We start from the raw sequence: 8983 nt of genomic DNA, 5'->3' as shown, positions 1-8983 counted from the left end.
CCTTATCAGTTATGAGCTCTTTTGCCATTATACCACCGTGGAAATGCAAGGCATTAAGTGAAAACCCTGCATTCTTGTGATATTTCATAAGTGGGGATGGCTGGATGGGGTCTTAACGCAGTGAGAGGCGAGATAAAGGGAAGAGAGGCGTTAGCTGGGGCTTGGAGAAGCAGGATGTCTTAGGCAAAGAACGTTAAGATCTATCTCTATAGGAAGAGCAGTGAAGTCCCAAGATGAATATCTTGAAAGGGCAGCTGGAAGACAACCCGAGGGGAACTTTCATTCTGGGGTGGAGTCCTGGGAAGCGAGCGCAGGTGCGGGAGTGGGTCCATTGTGCACCTCGCTGAAATCAGGCGCCCGGACCTCCCGAAAACACGCTCAATCACCCGGCCCCGGGGACTGGAGCTGGACCCTGCGGTGAGCCCGCGGGGAGCCGTTAGCGGGCTCAGCTCCCCCGGAGCACACCGAACACCCCCCCGCCGCTAGCGGCCCGCTCGGGCCCTCCTTTTCGGCTGACGTCGGGGTGAGCGGAGGCGGGAGCGTGGGTGGGCCGAGCGCGCCTTCGCCGGCGATTCGGCCGGCTGTGCCACACCACCGCGCGCCCCCGCTCCGCCCGCCCCTCCGGGCGCGTCTTTTCCGGGCCCGCGCCGCGCTGCGCCTCGCTCCGCCTTCTCCTCCGCCGGCCCTCCGTGTGTGCGCGCGCCGCTGCGGCTTTTTCTCCGGCCTCCGTGGCGCGCCCCTCCTCGCCCCAGCGCTAGCGGGCACGCGGCTCCTTTCCATCAGCCTCGCGCGTGTCGAGCTTTGGCCGGCTGCGGAGACGCCGCAGGCAGCGCCTCCGGTGAGTAACCCCAGCCGGCGTGGCTCCTGCCCCGGCAACCCCTGCCCTGTCGCTGTGCCGGAGCCCCCGCTCCGGCCAAGCTGTCGTCCCACACCAGAGCCCGGAGGAGGTAGAGGGGACGTTTCCATTACCGGAATCCGCTCGCTTTCTTCTGGAGTCCGGGCGTTCTTCCCTCCCGCCTCCTCCGGGGCCGGGAAGATTCCCGAGGTCCCGGTATCATCTCCTTTGCTGAGGTCTGGGGTCCTCGAGACCCTGGCCTGCCTCTTCCTGCCGCTCACCGCCCTCCGAGAGCCAAAAGCATCTTCCCGATCGGGGTACTAGGCTTTGCCATGACCCTTTCCAAATGAGCACATCAGGGGCTCGCCAGACCTCCAAACGACCTTTAGGGCGCTCCTGGACCTCAACTCCATTTTGTCCCCTTCGAGTCTCTCTATATCTGAGAGCTAGGGGATCTCTCTGGCCCTAGAAGCATCCGCCCTTCGAATTTGTGGGATGCCCTAGCTTCCGATATCCTCTTAGCTTCCGTATCTTTCGGTAGGTTAGAAAAACGGCTGGTTTCTAGCAGAAACATGCTCTTATTTTTTCCTGTTCTACCTATCTACATCCCTGTCCTCCATGGGTGCTGTATATTTAGCATCAGCTGTATTCACTTCCTCTTCCTCTCATTCGATTGCCCTACAGAAAAGAACTGTGGTCGATGTCAATAGCACAGAGAAGAATCGAGGAGAATATGATTCACTGCCTAACCCCCATTAAGGGGTTACATATTTTAAATAAGACGTCATTTCTTCTCTTCACTCCAGCCATCTCCTCCTTCAAAGGCATTTTTTTTTCACCCTCTTGAAATGACTTTGCTCTAATCGTTCTTTTCACCTTAAAAAAAAATCATCCCTCTAAGAAACGGCGAGATGGAGAATAAGGGCGAAATGGCATTTAAATGAATCCCTTTGAAAAAGTAAGCAGTCTGCTTTATTGGTTAATGGTTTAATCAACGCCTCAGTTTCCTCATTTACAAAAATGAGGATGTTGAACGAAGGTTCCTTCTAGTGTTTTGATTCTAGGACCTCTAAACTCATGCTTAGTAACATGTTGCAGCATAACGGAGATTTAACCTGATGAAATCCTCATTTCCCGGTAGTTGCTTGCCACGTTACTTTTTCTTTTATATCGCCTGTAACAAATAGTTTTAACTGCTCTTGATACATAAGGCTGTAAGCAGAGATCCAATGACTGTTCTGTCAATGAGCATATCAGTCAAGATTTTAATAGTGTGAGGCCTCTTCCTTGGATTGTAATATAGCTCATCTTTACGATTGAAAAGAAGTGTGAGACTTGTAAGACTCCTGTAATAATTAACACCCTCTCTGCCATTTAGGTGGAGGATGAAACATTAAACTGTTAGTCTGCTCGCACCACGGAATAAAGTACCTTATTGTTCTGATAGGAGAAGTAATTTGACACCTAAAAATCCACAGAAGGTGTAATGCAACAATTAACATCTTGAATAAATTCAATTTCCCCCCTAAAACTCCTATTTTAAAAATAAGCGATTCAGATTAAGATTTTTGTTTGAGTGTTTGGGGTAGGGGTGGGATGGGTGGAGAAAGGAGAGGCTTGCCCAATTCAGTGAGAAGAGAAATGAATTGGGACTCCGGAGAGGCTCAGGTGCCAGTTCCAGTGCTCCCGATGGTATAACCTTGAATAAGTCGCTTTACCTCTCTTCATTTTTGCATCTGTCAAAGGGTCTTGATGTTGGCAGAATAATCCGTATAAGTCCCCCAATTTGAAAAAAAAAAAATATATATATATATATATATCACAATTTGCGTTAAGGCTGTGCCGTAAATCCTTAGTTAAAATAAGCTAAGGTAAATCCTTAGTTATTTAGAACGTTTTTCTGAAAGATCTGCTTACACTAGTTCCAATCTATATATGCATAATTCTTAATTCATCCTTATCAAATGAATGACTATATGTGGAAGTCTATAAATTGGGAAGCATTTTACAAAAGTCAGGTATTGCTAACTTAGGCTTGCAAGTGAAGGGTGTGCATACCACACTTTTTTTTAAACATTCAGGGCTTTTAAGAAATTTGTACGGGAATGTATACATACTGCCTTGTAACTGTAATTGGCTAGGCACTTGAAAAGACTATGCAGGCATCTCAGTCGTTCATTCATTTGTTCGTTCATTCAACTTATCTTGTTCCTCCATCTGTCACGTATTTTGTGCCAGGCCACTAGGATATGATGGTTAAGAAGACAATCCTTACCCTGCAAGGTTTAGTTTTATAGTCCAGGATGGAGGTGATGATGGTGGGAGTTTTGGAGAGACAGTTTTTATGTCAGTTTATTTTTATTAACAACAGTCAAATCAGGAACAGAAGCAAAATCCTGGGGAAGTTAAGGCTCCCCAAGGGAAGGAGGAGATGATTGTATTAATTGTAGCCTGTAGACTCTCTTCTTGGCATTCCTTTTTTTTTTTTCTTTCCTTGACTTTCAGTTATTGAGACTTTAGCAAAAATGAAAGCTTTATTTTTTCCACTCCTGCTATTGACTGGTCTTATATATTCTTTTTCTTCCTTTCTCTTTTAACTGTTTATTTTAAGATAGTTGTACCTTCTCATACAATCATAAAAATAATCCCCTTTAATTTTCCCCAGTGGTTACATCTGGCATAACTGTAGCATAATGTCACAAGGAAATTGAGACAGATACAGGCCATCCACCTGATTCAGAGATCTCCAGTTTTACATCCACTCACTTGCGTGTGTGTATTTAGTTCTATGCAGTGTTACCATATGTGTAAATTTGTGTGACTACCACCACAGTCAAGATACAGAACAATTCCATCACCCCAAAGGTCTCTAATGTTGCCCTTTTATAGCCACAGCCACCTCCCTCCCTCCCCGATCCCTGGCAACCACTGATCTGTTTCCCTTGCCTATAATTTTGTCATTTCAAGAATGGTATACACATGAAATCATGTGATATGCAATCTTTTGAGATTGACTATTTTTCACTCAGTGTAATTCCCTGGAGATTCATGCAGGGAATGTGTCCTGTATCAATAGTTAGTTCCTTTTCATTCCTGAGCTGTATTCCATGCTGTGGATGTATTATAGTTTAATCGTTCACCCATTGAAGGACATCTGGCTATTTCCCGTATTTTGTAACCTATTATGAATAAAGCTCCTATGAACAATTGTGTACTGGTTTTTGTATGAACATAAATTTCCATTTCTCTAGGATAGTTGCCCAAGAGTGCAATTGCTGTTCGTATGGTAGTTGCACGTTTAGTTTTATAAGGAACTGCCGAACTGCTTTCCAGAGTGACTGTGCCGTCTTACATACCCCCGCCCGTGCCCCAGCAGTGCGTGAATGGTGCTCCTCCTTGCTAACACTTGGTGTTGTCACTATTTTATATTTTAGCCATTCTGATAGATATGTATATAGTGATATCTTGCATAGTTTTAATTTGCATTTCCCTGGTGGCTAATGATGTCGAACATCTTTTCATGTGCTTATCTGCCATCTCTGTATTTTCATCAGTGAAATGTGTGCTCATGTCTTTTGTCCATTTTCTAGTTGGATTTTTTTTTTTTTTTACTGTTGAGTTCTGAGAGTTCTTTATATATTCTTAATACTAGTGCTTTGTTGGCTAGATGGTTTGCAAATATCTTCTCCCATCCTGCAGCTTGCCTTTTCGTCGTCTTCACAGGGAGGTTTCGCAGAACAAAAATCTTCAATTTTGATGAGGTCCAGTTTATCAATTTTTCCTTTTATGGATCATGCCTTTGGTGTCAAGGGGTCTTATGTACCTTTGTTATTTAATTTTATTCCTTGCTGTTCTGTATAACATCCAGTACTTCTGTAAGCAGTGTGAATATTTTTTTCTTTGAGCAATCCTGGAGCTCAGATGTATTCTTCGAACTAGTGGTCTTGATGGCTTACAGTGTGTGTACATACTCATATACGTGCTCTCACTATATTAAAATGGCTGCCATCCTTTTGTGCCTTAAAATATAATTTCTGCCTTACCAGGCAGTCAAATGAAACATTAAAATTAATATTTTAAAATTAAGTAGACACGTCATATGCCAAGGAGATTTTTGGTTTCACTTTCTAATTTTAAAATATTTTGGCAAAACTGTATAGTTTATAATCAACATTTGTGGTAAGTAGTCCAAAGAAAAAAATCGTGTTTTCATTTAAATGTACTTTGAAAGTGTGCTTCTGCATTTTAAGTAGTGAAGTTGCGAATATGATGATAGATTTAGTAGGCTTTTGCTACTCAGAATAGTGAATAGAAGACTGTTGAATTTGTCTGTCTAGACTGCATGTTTTTCTTTTATAGTAGCTACTTAATGTTCATTTTAATTATCTTTTAAAATAAGCATTAGTTTTAAGGTGACTTGCAGTGTTATATTTTGAAAAATATATGTGCTCATATTATGAGAACTTACAGGAAGAGCTTAGTGATCGATTTTTAGAGTATTCATTTCTGTAAGGTGGTACTGAAATTATTACTTGTCCCTTCAGCGTCACCATATTTGCTCAAATAAGTGTATAGCCAGGGTAGTGGATTTGAAAAAGATCAATCATTGGTATAAGACAAGGGCTGGTAAAATACTGCTGGTGGCCAAATCCTGCCCACCACCTGTTTTTATGAATAAATTTCTGTTGGCATACAGGCACATCCACTCATTTATGTATTGTCTGGCTGCATTCAAAATACAATGTCAGAGTTGAAACAGAGAACTTATGGCCCTAAAAGCCAATTTACTCTCTGGTAAATTTTACCCAAAAAGTTTGCCCAGAGATAAAGCAACCTTAAAAATTATTGAGTCTCTATGTTATAAAGGAAATTTGACAAACTTTACCTTGACTTTTAGTATCTTTTAGGTGTATTTCCATGGGAAATTGTGGTTCAGAACAGTGTATTCATTTTCTTTAAGTCTGAAGGCACTGTGGTCTAGGAGCAGCATTAAGGAATGGATAGAGAGTTGGGAAGGTTGATTTTGTTGTTGTTGTCGTCAAGTGTGGGGTATTTCAGTGTGAATGTCAATTTACAAGTATGGCAAATAGTGAGATTCAGAAGCAGGCCTATCCAGTTGCGATGTCCTTTGGAGAGCCTGCTGTGAGCCAGAGTGGTAATGACGGAGCCAGGTATGGCAGTACTGTTGCTCCTGCTCCCCAAACTTCTGTGATCTTTAAATACATAGTAGTTCGAGCCTATCAAGCTGACCTTAAGACTGTTGGTTTATTATTTTGTTTGCACAGCTTCCTTTCGTAAGTTAGAAGTTCATACTTTAGTTCTTTTAAATGTCCTACCTACAAGTAATGTTGAAAATGGAAATTGAGTTAGCACCGTGGGCTGTATATTTGGAAAGAAATGGATCTCAGCCTCACATCATACACAAAGATACATTAAGATGTATTTTAAACATCTAAGTATATATTTTTAAAATTTCTGGAAAGCACAAGACACCATAAGAAAGTTAAAAAGGCATATGACAGACTGGGGGAAAATAACTTCTACATATGCAGTGGAAGCTTTTGTTGACTTCTACTTAACTGACTCACCATATTAAATGATACTCATTTCTTTTGTAAAATACACTGTTCACTGAACACTTGCTATTAGTCGGTTGGTCTCAGGTAAGCCAGGCTTGTGGACCCACCAGTGCAACAGATGCTTTTATTACTGAACCTATATATGCTCGTTGTTCTTGTTTTTGTAAATATGTAATTTATTTTCATGTTTTATAATGTGATACAGTCTGAGTAGTGGGGAATTGAAGTTCTTGCTGAAAATTTACATATGAAATGATATGATGTCTGGTATTTACTTCAGATTATATGGGGATTGAGGTACGGAGTGCATAGAGATGTGAAAGAAATAAAATTCAGCATGTGTAGATAATTGTTGAAGCTGGGGGATAGGTTTATTATAACAAAACATATGGTATGCTTTGGAAAGAGTTGATGAAAGCAAGTTATTACTGTATAATTAGGTGTGGGTAAGACAACGATAAAAGATTTGCATAAAATAAATATAAAAATCTGAAGGGTTCTCTACTCATAGTTCCTTGCAAGTGTCTTTTAAGTTCTTTTAAGTTCTACATTATCTAAGAATTCAAATTAAATTTCCTTACAGTCCGTGGGCCTGGAGTTAAAGAAAGGTCTTGGCTTCTTGGCCCTTTATCAAAAGTTTGATGAACGAGTGTACATTTACCACTGATAAAGTGAAGATAAAATGAAATGTTTGTCATGTGCATATTTTCTTATGACTGTTCACCTTAGTTGACCTTTTCAGTTAGCTAATCAAGTGTTCCAAATAACATTAGATAAAAAGGTTTCTACTGTGTAATATCTATGATATGTAAAGAGCTCCTACAGATCAATAAGAAAAAGGCACCTGTTAGAAAAAGTGGCACAGGGTTATGAATTGGCCTTTCACATAAGAAGAGATTGAAATGATGATTAAAAAAGAAAAGATACTCAAATTCATTCTAGTAATTAGGGAAATGAAAACCTTTTTTTTTTTTTTTACCAAATACATTGGCAAAAACTATAATATCCACTTTTTGAAAGAAATGGGCACTCTCATACACTGTTAATGAGAGTGCAAATTGTGTAGCTTTTTGATAGAGAGTACCAAAATCCTCTCATTTTTTAAATATGCATATATTTTGACCCAGCAATTCTGTAGGAAGCTATTCTAAGGAAATATCTGCACATTTGTATAAAGAGGCATACAAGATTTCAATGCAGTGAAACTGGTCATAACTTTGAAAACTTGGCAGCAACCTAAATGTCCATCAGAAGGGGAATGATTTAAATAATGACATGCTGTTCTATGGAATAACATGGGGCTATTAAAGGAAAGAAACCCTTCAGACCTATATAAACTGATATAGGAGTTCCAAAATATGTTGTTAAAGGTGGGGGGGGGGCAGAGGAGGGAGTTATAGAACAGTCCATATACCATGATTCCACTTATCTAAAAGAACAAAACCTTACCATGCGTATGGATAATACAAAAAAGTGTGATTGATATGCACCACAAATGGTTATCTCTAGGGCAAAAGGGAGTGGTGTTAGAGGAAGGCAGTATAGAGATACTTATACATTTTACCGTATACAATTCTACAATGCATTTTAATTTATGATTACTATTTTGATAGTAATTATACAGATTCCTCATATGCAACATTACACACTGGAGGATAATTACAATGCAATTCTGAAATGGAGTGAGTGCCTTGTATTTGGAGAGCACTCAGGTAGTTTTTAAAAATAATTTTCTCCCTTTGTTAAAGTACTATTTGTATTGTCTAAATTTTCTGCACTGAAAATATGAGTATAAAGAAGAATAAGAGCACCATAATCCCATACCCAGGGATATCTATTGTCAACTTTTGGGGACATGTTTGTGTATACACATGTATGGATGCTTGCATGCACACGTGTGCACACATACATGCATGTGTGCAAACATATGTATCTTCTTTCTACAAAAATGTGTTCTTACTGTGCATACCGATTTGTAATTTGCTTCCTTTAACTTGACTGTATACTGTGAGCATCTTTCACGTTCGGTAACTCTGAATAAGTGAAAAAGACATCTTAGTGGGAAAAAGAGCAACACCGTGCCATGTAAATGTAGTGTTCTACTTAAAATAACTGGTTTCTAGGACAAACTGTAATCTTAAAGTCATGGCCACTAAAAGTAAATAACCAAGGAATTAAAAAATCCTCAATGTTAAACCAGTTCAGTTCTGTTTGGAATTTATGCACATGTTGTTTAAATTGTAGTTACTAGTAATGATGTATAAGTGCAATGTATTAAAATGTCATTAGGAATCTTTTGGGTGGAGTTTGGTTTTAATGAAGATTTTAAAACTGAGCTTGAACAGTTACTTTGGTTCAAAGAAAAACCAACGGCTCTAATTTTTGGTAAATGTGTGGGCTTAGTTGTTTTCTTTCACAACTTATAAAAGTAAAGAAAATCTAGATCTCTGTGGCAACATGAATCTTTGTCTATGGTAACTCAGTCTATAGTATATAAAATTGAACATTAGGAGAACTGTGTTTGATTTCGGCAAGTATGTACGTATTCTGCTCACATGTCCTCTAGAAG

At 40.0% G+C, this 8983-nt stretch overlaps 1 protein-coding gene across 2 annotated transcripts in view; it reads left to right on the top strand.

Annotated features, from left to right (window-relative positions):
- Positions 1-698: 698 nt before the first annotated feature.
- ACSL4 (acyl-CoA synthetase long chain family member 4) overlaps positions 699-8983 on the top strand; it is a 76655-nt gene continuing 68370 nt past the window's right edge. For both annotated transcript variants that reach the window (XM_057537943.1, XM_057537942.1), the window contains exon 1: positions 699-838. The gene's annotated coding sequence lies outside the window, so the exon portion shown is untranslated. The remainder of the gene's footprint in view (positions 839-8983) is intronic.

This window comes from Balaenoptera acutorostrata, chromosome X, assembly GCF_949987535.1.
Source record: "Balaenoptera acutorostrata chromosome X, mBalAcu1.1, whole genome shotgun sequence".
Taxonomy (NCBI): Eukaryota; Metazoa; Chordata; class Mammalia; order Artiodactyla; family Balaenopteridae; genus Balaenoptera; species Balaenoptera acutorostrata.
Note: the sequence above shows the minus strand (reverse complement) of the source record. Positions and strands in the feature narration are given on the sequence as shown.